The sequence below is a fragment of the Phyllobates terribilis genome, unplaced genomic scaffold, assembly GCF_046119375.1.
Source record: "Phyllobates terribilis strain yellow unplaced genomic scaffold, ASM4611937v1 Scaffold_1__5_contigs__length_1240528914, whole genome shotgun sequence".
Lineage (NCBI taxonomy): Eukaryota > Metazoa > Chordata > Amphibia > Anura > Dendrobatidae > Phyllobates > Phyllobates terribilis.
In genome coordinates this window covers 180,520,662-180,532,175 of record NW_027362761.1, presented here as the reverse complement: position 1 = coordinate 180,532,175, position 11,514 = coordinate 180,520,662, and the positions used below count along the sequence as shown (strand labels likewise).

At 43.0% G+C, this 11,514-nt stretch overlaps 1 long non-coding RNA gene across 1 annotated transcript; it reads left to right on the top strand.

Annotated features, from left to right (window-relative positions):
- Positions 1-4,757: 4,757 nt before the first annotated feature.
- Positions 4,758-6,753, top strand: LOC141166238 (uncharacterized). Its single transcript, XR_012251265.1, has 3 exons — positions 4,758-4,954; positions 5,070-5,115; positions 6,343-6,753. It is a non-coding gene; the product is annotated as an uncharacterized lncRNA (long non-coding RNA).
- Positions 6,754-11,514: the final 4,761 nt, after the last annotated feature.

Sequence of the window (11,514 nt, the reverse complement as noted above, 5' to 3'; positions counted from 1 at the left end):
GCCCCTGGCTCTTGGAAACAGCGCTATCTGTAGCTCTGATTCCCAGGGGACGGTAAGTGTCACACGGATGTGCATCCGCAAAAAGATGGACATGTCAGCGTGTGGAGCACATGGACACATGGTCCGTGGAAACACAATGACATGTGCGCAGACCCATAGATTTGAATGGGTCTGCGTGTGTCAGTGTCTCCAGTACATGTGGAAACTGTCACCACACGTACTGGAAACACGGATGTGTGAAAGAGCCCTAACTGAAAAACAACCTCCAATGTGCAATGATTTTCAACAGAACACAGCTCTGGTCACATGCTTCTCTATCAGCAGCCGTTTTGTGGGCAGGAGAGCTGTGCAGTCTATGAAGGAGGAGAACCTGTAATATTTACACGTTAGTAGGTGCCACAAAATCATGTCCCCAACATATCTGTTAAAATAAAATTAAAGTGGCCAACCCCTTTACACCCCAAACCTATTTTCACCTTCATGACCAGGCCACATTTTACAATTCTGACCAGTGTCCCTTTATGTGGTAATAACTCTGGAATGCTTCAACGGATCCAACTGATTCTGAGATTTTTTTTTCATGACATATTGTACTCCATGATAGTGGTAAAATTTGTTCAATATGACTTCTGTTTATTTGTGAAAAAAATCAGAAATTTGGAAAAAATATGAAAAATTTTGCAATTTTCAAAATTTAATTTTTATGTCCTTAAACCAGAGTTAAATCAACAGTTAATAAATAATATTTTCAACATGTCTACTTTACATGAGAACAATTTTTGTAGCATAAGCTTTTTTGTTAGAAAGCTAGAAAGGTGAAAAGTTGACCAGCAATTTCTAATTTTTCCAACAAAATTTACAAAACCATTTTTTTTTTTTTTTAGGGGCCGTACCACATTTGAAGTGAATTTGAGGGGTCTATATGACAGAAAATACTCAAAAGTCACACGATTTTAAAACCTTCAACCCTCATGGTGCTCAAAACCACATTCAAGAATTTTATTAACCCTTCAGGTTCTTCACAATAACTGAATCAATGTGGAAGGAAAAAATTAACTTTTGACTTTTGTTCACAAAAATTTAATTTTAGACCCATTTTTTTTTACTTTTATAAGGGTAACAGGAGAAAATGGACCCCAAAATTTGTTTTCAAATTCCTCCTGAGCATGCCGATACCCAATATGTAGGGGAAATCTACTGTTTGGGCACGTGGCAGGGCTCGGAAGGGAAGGATCACCGTTTGACTTTTTGAACACAAAGTTGGCTGGAATCAAGAGAGAATGCTATGTCTCGTTTGGAGAGCCCCTGGTGTGCCTAAACAGTGGAAACCCCCAAAAATGGCCCTACTTTGGAAACTAGACCCCTCAAGTAACTTATCTAGAAGTGTGGTGAGCATCTTGAACCCACAGGTGTTTCACAGAATCTTACAACGTTGAACTATGAAAAATGAATTTTTTTTATTTTTTCTACAAAAATGTGGTTTTGGCCCCAAAATGTTTTCATTTTCACAAGAATAGCAGGAGAAATTGGACCCCAAAATTGGTTTTGCAATATCTCCTGAGTACACCGATACCCCATATGTGGGGAAAAACTACTGTTTGGGTGCACAGCAGGGCTCAGAAAGGAAGGGATGACAGTTTGGAACACAGACTTTTATGGAATGGTCTGAGGGCATTATATGGCTTTTGGAGAGCCCCTGATGTGCCTAAACAGTGGAAACCCCCCAAAAGTGACCCTATATTGGAATTGATCTATTGTTTTCCTGATATTTTTATAATATGAGGGCATATGTAAATTGTGTAGAGTGCATCAGGTTGGCATACATGAGTAGTGTAGAATGCATCAGGTTGGCTTACATGAGCAGTGTAGAGTGCATCAGGTTGGATAGCGTGAATTGTGTAGTGTGCATCAGGTTGGCATACGTGAATTGTGTAGTGTGCATCAGGTTGGCATACGTGAATTGTGTTTAAATCAAATTAATCTAGTAGTCCATGGATGTGTGGTACAGTTTGAAGCATTCATTTATACACATACCAAGTTTGTCGGGACAAATGTTGCATTACCAAATTATGTCCTTGCATATCTCCCTTCTGTATCACACTCTTTTGCGACTTTTCTTTTTTGAGGTTTGAGGGACCTCCCCGGGAAAATGTTGGCCTGGTACGATGCAAGCACCTTTAATTCCGGAAGTACTGGGGCCTGCTCTTTCCTGACTGCCAAATATTCATGCCTTTATAACTAAAACCTGGAACTGATGGTACAATGTACTGGTCTGGCCTAGCATGAAAGCGTTGTACATTGCCCTCTGTATGACGTGCACGGCCAGCTTCTTGTACCACATCTTGGCTTTTCTCATGGCACTGTACGGCTGGAGGACTTTAAGATCAACTGCCCCTATGTTCTTGTTGTACCCCAGTACACAGTTTGGTATTTGGACCCGTGTAGAGGTACCTCATACAGTGGTGGTGGTGCTGCCAACACCATGTATGGTGGCCAAGAAAAGGACATCCCTCTTGTCCATATACTTGACCACCAGCATGTTGTCGCTACATTGGGCTCTGCTCTCACCCTTTCTGAGCAGCTGCCCAATTAGCGTCTCAAGGAAGCTTTTCTGATCTTTGCAGACAGTACTGTAGGCTGCGGTAGTCGCACAGAGAGGGGCTTGAAGAGTGGGATGGTGGTATAAAAGTTATTAACATAGAGGTGATAACCTTTATCCAGTGCATCAAATCCCACACAATTTTCCCAGTCATTCCCAGGACAGGGGGCATTCAGGGGGTTCAATCTGGATGTTTTTCCCTTCATAAACTCTAAACCTGTGGGTGTACCCTGAGGTACTCACAGCTTGTAGAGTTTAATTCCATACCTGGCTCTCTTACTGGGCAGGTATTGCTGGAATTTGAGCCTTCCCTTGAAATGTATTAGGTACTCATACACTCAGATGTCCCTTTGGGGAACGTACACCTCAGCAAACTTGTTGCTGAAGTGCTTAATGACTGGCTGAACTTTGAAAAGTCGTTCAAAGTTGGGGTCATCTTGGGGAGGACACCGTCCATTATCATTGTACTGCAAAAAATTGTAGATGGCCTCAAAACATTTACTGGTCATAGCCATGCAGAACACTGGAGTGATTTATAAAACAAAATTTCCAATATTGCTGAAGTTCTGGATTCTTCAGTAACCCCATATGAAGAACAAGGACCAAAAATGTCTTCATTTCTTCTGCATCTACAGGGATCCAATTAGAAAATGAAGTAGTGGTGTTTTGGACCAAAGATTGCTGGGTGTACAAATTTGCCTTGGCCTCCATGAGGTTTACATTATCCTCAGAGAAAAAGACTTTGAAAAAGTCTATTTCTGTGAGGCCGGTGTCAAATTGGATTCCTGAATGCACCACAAAATCAAGAATCTGTGTCCCATAGTCTTTGGGAGGGTGAGGTCCATATGGGGTTAGTAACGGTAGGTGCTTGTTCACTATCTGTCCTGGGGCGTCTGCATGGCAGTTCGGTATCACTTGAGGTAGAGGAGGAGGATAAAAAGTAAGGGAACGTGGCATCCTCTCCCTCACTATCAGTATCGGAGGAAAGAAAGCGTATGACTCCTCCACTGAATACCGTGATTGGTAAGAGCAGGACATTTTTTCACTTATGCGGTGTGTGTGTTTTAAACGTTTTTTATTTAGAAGAGTAAAGAAAAGAAAATCTAGAAGGAAAAAGATAATAAAATGAATATGAAAATTTGGTGAGATAAAAAATAAACTTACTAAATGGACGTCAGTAAAAAAATAAATAAATAAATAAATTACTGGGCGCCTGCAACTGACACTAACCCTGACTATATTCAGTAAAAAATACTGTAGTAGTCGTCGATTACTACATTATATTTTTACTGTGCCTAATCTTGTCCTATCAACTAATCTAAATTATTATTTTGCATTCTTTTTTCACACACATTAGTTATGTATCGCTAATCAGCACTTAACGACTGTAGGATGCACGCAAGGATGGGATTCTTTTTTTCCACGCCATCTGACACTAACCCTGACTAATACTGTAGTAGATGCTGATTACTACAGTATATTTTTACTGTCCCTAAACTAGCCCTATCAACGAATCTAAATAATTTTTTTATTCAATTCTTTTTCACGCAAAAAAACAAAACTGAAGGCCGATTAGTTATTTGTGTCACCGACAAGCTCTCTATGACTGTAGGACGTACGCATTGATGTGGTGCAAAAAGGGGATAAAAAAAATAGACATGAAAAAAAAAGTCCTGGCAAAAAGCGAGCACAGGTGCCAATCAGCGATTTGTGTCACTGATCAACGCTCGGTGGCTGCAGAATGCATGAACAAAGAAAAACTGCCAAAAATTGAGCAGTCAAGTACTTATCAGCGCTTGGCGACAGAAGGGAGGGTGGGGAGGGTGTTAGTTAGAGGGGGGGAAAAGGGGGAGAGGGGGATTGGGGTGGATTAGAATAAAGCTAGGGATGAGAAACAGATCAGGAACGTCTTCTTTCAGGAATCGCAGGAACACCAGCAGCAGTGATGGCACAGGCTTCAAAAAGTCTGTGACACCACAAGGCCCAGCACAGCGCTACAGAACAGCAGTGTGACCACTCTTAACACGCCCGAAGCTAGAATGAGGAAGTGCAGGTCATACTGCGTCCAGATTGCCTCTGTGCACTGTGATTTGTGCGATCGGTGTCATCGTCAGAGCTGGCCCTGATGACACTGCTGTTGCTAGGCTTCAGCTGATAATATATGCTGTTACAGCACCAATCATAGGCTGTACATCAGTGTTTCAGGCCGTTGCGGGGGGAGCGTCAAAACCCCCTTGTGACAAAGAGCCTAGGTGCCCTGCAGTTAAAAATAGCAGGCTTTTTAATGCGATCACTGCGACTGCTGTCGCGGTGCCACATTTTAGCTGTGAGATGTACCCAGTACGTCCAAGGTCGGTAAGTACCTTCCAACCATTATGTATTGGGTACATCCAAGGTCATGAAGGGGTTAATGTATCTGTTTCATTAAAAAATATAGTAGCTAATAACTGCTAATCATTAATCTTTACAGTGCAGAGCTCCAGAAGTGGAAAATATGGAATTTGAGCCTGTCAAGTGTAAGTAGCATTACTTACTAAAAATTTTCTTTTTATGGAGTTACAAAGTCTATTTTATTAAGTTAATTTTTTATCATATTCCGTCATATTTCACATTTATAAAAGTATTACGGTATATATTTCTGTTTCTTAGTTGAGTTGTTTCTACTCTACAAGTGCACTCCTCAAGTGGCTTCTTAGATATTGAGAAGCATAATAAAAACTACTCTACAGTATATTCAAGGAGGTATGCCAGATAATACATAAAAGACCATTTAGAGAACAGAGAGATCCATCACAATGCCTTCATTGTTGCGAGGCCGGTACAGACCTAGAGACTGTTCACACAGCTCTAACCCAAACCTCTAAGCTTGGATCCTAAGCAAAAATTGATGCTGCTCTGATCTTTCATCCTATGTTTAGCAAAGCAATGTCTTCATTAGTACATTGCAATAATGTACAGTGTACCTGCCTAGCAACCGAGTGAGCCATGCTACCTCATATGGGCCAATTAGCCACTGAATGTAAACATCTCTTGAAATTTGTAAGAGACCTTAAAGGGGTTGTCCAGTCTAGAGCTACAAGTCTGCAGTCACTCTATATGAATGCAGCCTTGTGAATCCTCACATCACACGCACTGTGTGCTGGAAGGATTCTCAAGAGCCGGAAGCGACGTCAAGTGACAGCAAGTATGCGATATGCATACTCCCGGGTCACATTCCAACTAGACTAATTTTGGCTTCATTCAATACACACTGAGAAAAGCTGCCCTCTTCTAGTCAGAACGTGGCTGGGAGTATGCAGTAGAGAATCCTCATAGCACACAGTTGACGCTATATGAAGATTCACAAGTCCGCAGTCACAGAGTGACTGAAGACTTGTTGCTTTAGACTGGACAACCCCTTTAAAGAGGTGCTCTAGGCTTAGAAACCGGCAAATTCTTGCAGTGCGCGTTGGGAGGATTCATAAGTCTGCTGTCACACAGAGTAACTGCAGACTTATCATTTTGGACCGGACAACCCCTTTAAGCCTGGAAAACCCTTTTAACATAAAGTATACTGGATTGTTGGCTGTATTCTCATTATACAATAATTGATTTATCTAAGAGTAAACAACTGAATGTGCTTTAAGAAGCTAGAATTTTATTTATGTTTTTTAACCCATATTAATTTTCCCGTCTAGTATTATGTGTGAGATTTATATTGAATATATATCTAAGCATGTAACATATAGTATTATATTCCACAGGTCCATTGTGCAAAGGGGACTATCAGAGACACCATTCAGCTGCAAGAGAGGACAAAGCAAATGAAATGGAATCAATCTCATATATAAATTAAAATACTAAAAATATTGAACGCAGCTTTCCCTACACATAGCTTTTCTTAATTTCATGCAAGATGATATTGCTTGCACAAAAGCCACAGATAGACATTGTTATGAGATATATTGGGAGTTGAAAGATTTCTTAATAGTGGTCTTAGCCATGATATCATCAAAAAGTTAATTTAAGTTCTTCAATACAAGTGAAAATCATATATTATATTAGAGTCATTACAGAGTGATCTATTTCATGTGTTTATTTCTGTTAATGTTGATGATTATGGCTTACAGCCAATGAAAACACAAACATCATTATCTCTGTAAATTAAAATAATTTAGAACAAGAGCTTGAAAAATGATTTTAAAATCCGAAATGTTGGCCTACTGAAATGTATGTTCAGTAAATGCACTCAGTACTTGGTCGGGGCTCCTTTTGCATCAATTACTGCATCAATGTGGCGTGGCATGGAGGCGATCAGTCTGTGGCACTGCTGAGGTGTTATGGAAGCCCAGGTTGCTTTTGGCTAGCCACCTTCAGATCTTCTGCATTGTTGGGTCTGGTGTCTCTCATCTTCATCTTGACAATACCCATAGATTCTCTATAGGGTTAAGGTCAGGCGAGTTTGCTGGCCAATCAAGCACAGTGATACTGTTGTTTTTAAACCAGGTATTGGTACTTTTGGCAGTGTGGACAGGTGCCAAGTCCTGCTGGAGAATGAAATTTCCATCTGTCCCCCAATTCTGTTAATATCCTACATCCTGGTATGTATGGCACCTCCTTCTGGGTATACGTGGTCCTCATCCCCCATCCTGGTATACATGGCCTTCATCCCCCATGCTGGCATGCATGGCACTCCTTGATCCCCCTTCGTGGCATGCATGGCACCCCTTGATCCTGGTATGTATGGCACCCCTTGATCCTGGTATGCATTGCACCCCTTGATCCCCCATCCTGGTATGCATGGCACCCCTTGATCCTGGTATGCATGGCACCCCCTGATCCCCATCACACTGCACACACAAAAAAAACAAAACAATTATACTCACCTCCTATCTCCTTCAGCGTCCCGCTCTGCTGACGACACTCGTTCTGTGTGAGCTGTGCATGGCAGGGCGTGCGCATGGCGTTCCCGCCATGCGCCCTCACACAGTGAAGTGCTGTGCCGGAATAGTCACTGCTCCCACACTGGGACTGTGTGCGTGGGGAGCAGTGACCATTCACTCTTTTTAATAGCGCGCACACTGTAGCCGCAGCGCGACTCCTGCTGCGCTCGGCGGTCAGTGTGCCCGCTATTAAAGACCATGAATATTCACTACAACCCATGGGAGGTGGTTGTAGTGAATATTCATGAGCTTTAATAGCGGGCACACAGACAGACGGCCGCAGCAGGAGCCGCACTGTGGGTACAGTGTGCGCACCATTAGGGAGAATGAATATTCCCTGCTCTCCACGGCCATGGGCATGGGGTGCAGGGAATATTCATTTTCTTTAGCAGCGGGCACAGCGTAGGCTGCAGCAGGTGGCTACTGCCTCCTGTGCCCTGCTCATCCCCCACTGCCATTCTCCCCCAGCCCCCCCACCACCCACAGTACATACAGTGGGTACGGAAAGTATTCAGACCACTTTAAATTTTTCACTCCGTTTCATTGCAGCAATTTGGTAAATTCTAAAAAGTTCATTTTTTTTCTCATTAAAGTACACTCTGCACCCCATCTTGACTGAAAAAAAAACAAATGTAGACATTTTTGCACATAAAAAAAAAACTGAAATATCCCATGGTCATTAGTATTCAGACCCTTTGCTCAGTATTGAGTAGAAGCACCCTTTTGAGCTAGTACAGCCATGAGTCTTCTTGGGAATGATGCAACAAGTTTTTCACACCTGGATTTGGGGATCCTCTGCCATTCTTCCTAGCAGATCCTCTCCAGTTCCATTAGGTTGGATGGTGAATGTTGGTGGACAGCCATTTTCAGGTCTCTCCAGAGATGCTTAATTGGATTTAGGTCAGAGCTCTTGCTGGGCCAATAAAGAATGGTCACAGAGTTGCTCTGAAGCCACTCCTTTGTTATTTTAGCTGTGTGCTTAGGGTCATTGTCTTGTTGGAAGGTGAACCTTCGGCCAAGTCTGAGGTCCAGAGCGCTCTGGAAGAGGTTTTCATCCAGGATCTCTCTGTACTTGGCCGCATTCATGTTTCCTTCAATTGCAACTAGTCGTCCTGTCCCTGCAGCTGAAAAACACCCCATAGCATGATGTTGCCACCACCATGTTTCACTGTTGGGATTGTATTGGGCAGGTGATGAACAGTGCCTGGTTTTCTCCACACATACCGCTTAGAAATATCACCAAAAAGTTCTATCTTCGTCTCATCAGACCAGAGAATCTTATTTCTCATAGTCTGGGAGTCCTTCGTGTGTTTTTGAGCAAACTCTATGCGGGCTTTCATATGTCTCACACTGAGGAGAGGCTTCCGTTGGGCCACTCTGCCATCAAGGCCCAACTGGTTGTGGGGCTGCAGTGATAGTTGACTTTGTGGAACTTTCTCCCATCTCCCTACTTCATCTCTGGAGCTCAGCCACAGTGATCTTGGGTTTCTTCTTTACCTCTCTCACCAAGGCTCTTCTCCCACGATTGCTCAGTTTGGCTGGACGGCCAGGTCTAGGAAGACTTCTGGTGGTCCCAAACTTCTTCCATTTAAGGATTATGGAGGCCACTGTGCTCTTAGGAACCTTGAGTAATGCAGAAATTCTTTTGTAACCTTAGCCAGATCTGTGCCTTGCCACTGTTATGATCTGCAGCAAGTACTAAGGAAAGAAAGAGGAAAACTATCCCTACAGTAAGACTAAGCTGAATCCCTACGATGCAGCGGCTGCCTGTTCCTTGCGAACAGACCCGCCTTAGTCCTCGGCTAGTCTGAACGAAGACCTATAGCATAAAGGAAGGGGTCCCTAAAAGAAGTAAGGACTGGAACAAAAATGGGACACCTCCTGAACAGAGAAGGTTGTTGCAGAACACAAAAAGATAAACTGACAAAAAGGTACTAGAGGTCCCAGAAGGACCAAGCAAACTGACAGAGATAGGCACAGAAGCACCTGACTAGCAAAACAGTCAAATAACACTGAAGTCCAGCACAGCCAAAAAGGTGGAGCTGGAATATATAGGCAGATTGTCACGTGACCGCAAAACACAGCCACCACAGGAGGAACTGTGACAGTGGCATCCCTATATGATACATCAGCCTTTTTCAACAAGGAAACATGAAACACAGGATTAATCTTCCAGGAAGTAGGGACATCCAACCTAACCGCAGACGGGTTAACAACCTGAAGCACTTTAAATGGACCCACAAACTTAGGACCCAGTTTTTTTAGAGGGAATCCTCAACCGCAAGTTCCTTGACGACAACCAAACCATGTCACCCACAGTAAACAAAACCTCCTTGCGCTTCCTGTCAAAATACTTCTTGAACTTCCTGCTAGTCTCTTGAAGGTTGCAACGTACATTAGTCCAAACTCTCTCCAAATCAACGGAAAAATTCTCCTCCTCCGGCACCGCAGACCTCAATTTGGAGAATGAACCAAAAGATGGATGTCTCCCAGTACAACAAAAAAAAGGAGAACACCCAGCTGAGGAGGATGTATGATTGTTAAGAGCAAATTCTGCGAGAGGCAGAAACTCAGACCACACCTCTTGATTGTCCGCCACAAAACTGTTCTACATCCTGGTTCTTTCTTTCAGTCTGTCCATTAGACTCAGGATGATACCCAGACGAAAATGACAAATGGACTCCCAACCTGTCACAAAAAGCACGCCAAAAGCGAGCCACAAACTAAGGTCCTCAGAAACAATATCCGTGGGAAGGCCATGAAGCTTGACAATCTCCTTAAACGCTTTAGCGGGTGTCTTGGCGCAGGGCAACTTACTGAATGGAACCAAATGACACATCTTACTAAAATGGTCCACGACCACCCAGATGACAGTAAAACCCTCGGACACAGGCAGATCAGTAATAAAATCCATTGTGAGATGCGTCCAAGGCACACTAGGAACCTCCAGAGGGCAAAGCAACCCCGCAGCAGGAGTATGTGAAGCCTTTGACCTAGCACATACAGTACATTAACGCACCCACTTGATGACTTCTTTCTGCCATCCTGGCCACGAAAAACTGTGACTGATAAGTCTCTTAGTCTCAGAAATTCCTGGATGACCTGCCAACCGAGACTCATGACACTCCACAAACAAATCTCTCCTAGGCACGAACAACTTCCCATGGGGAGTGTTAGATGGAGCATCATCTTGAGGCTTCAGAATCCCATTCTCCAAAACGGAGTCCAATGCCACCACCACAACTCCTTTCTGTAAAATCCTCTCCTCCTCCTCGGCACCGACCGTAGGAGAGAAGCTGCAAGATAAAGCATCGGCTTTAACATTCTTAGTACCAGGGATATAGGTAACAGAAAAATGAAACCGAGAAAAAAAAAGTGCCCACCTAGCTTGATGGGCATTCAAGCACTTGGCAGCATCCAGATAGATCAAATTCTTATGATCTGTGAAAACCTGAATAGGAAATCTAGCACCTTCCAAAAAATGACGCCAATGTTCAAACGCAAGTTTAATAGCCAGCAATGGTTTCCGAAAATTTTTTCGAAAAGAAGGCACAAGGATGTACTCCATCCCTGTTCTCCTGAGAAAAAACTGCTCTGACCCCCACCGATGAAGCATCGACCTCGACCAAAAAAGGCTTGGTCTCATTAGGCTGCATAAGGATAGGGGCAGAACTGAACCTCTCTTTGAGATACTTAAATTCTTCTATGGCCTCAGTAGTCCACTGGACCGTATTCGCACCTTTCCTGGTGAGATAGGTTAGAGGCTTAACAATTACAGAAAAATTCTTAATGAATTTCCTGTAATAATTGGCAAAACCTAAAAATCTCTGTATAGATTTCAAACCAATAGGCCTAGGCCATTCCTGCACAGTATGAACCTTCACAGGGTCCATCTCAAAGCCCTCGCTGGAGACAATGTAGCCCAAAAAACAAATTTTCTCCACAGCGAAATCACATTTCTCCTGCTTAGCAAAGAGTGAATTATCACTCAAT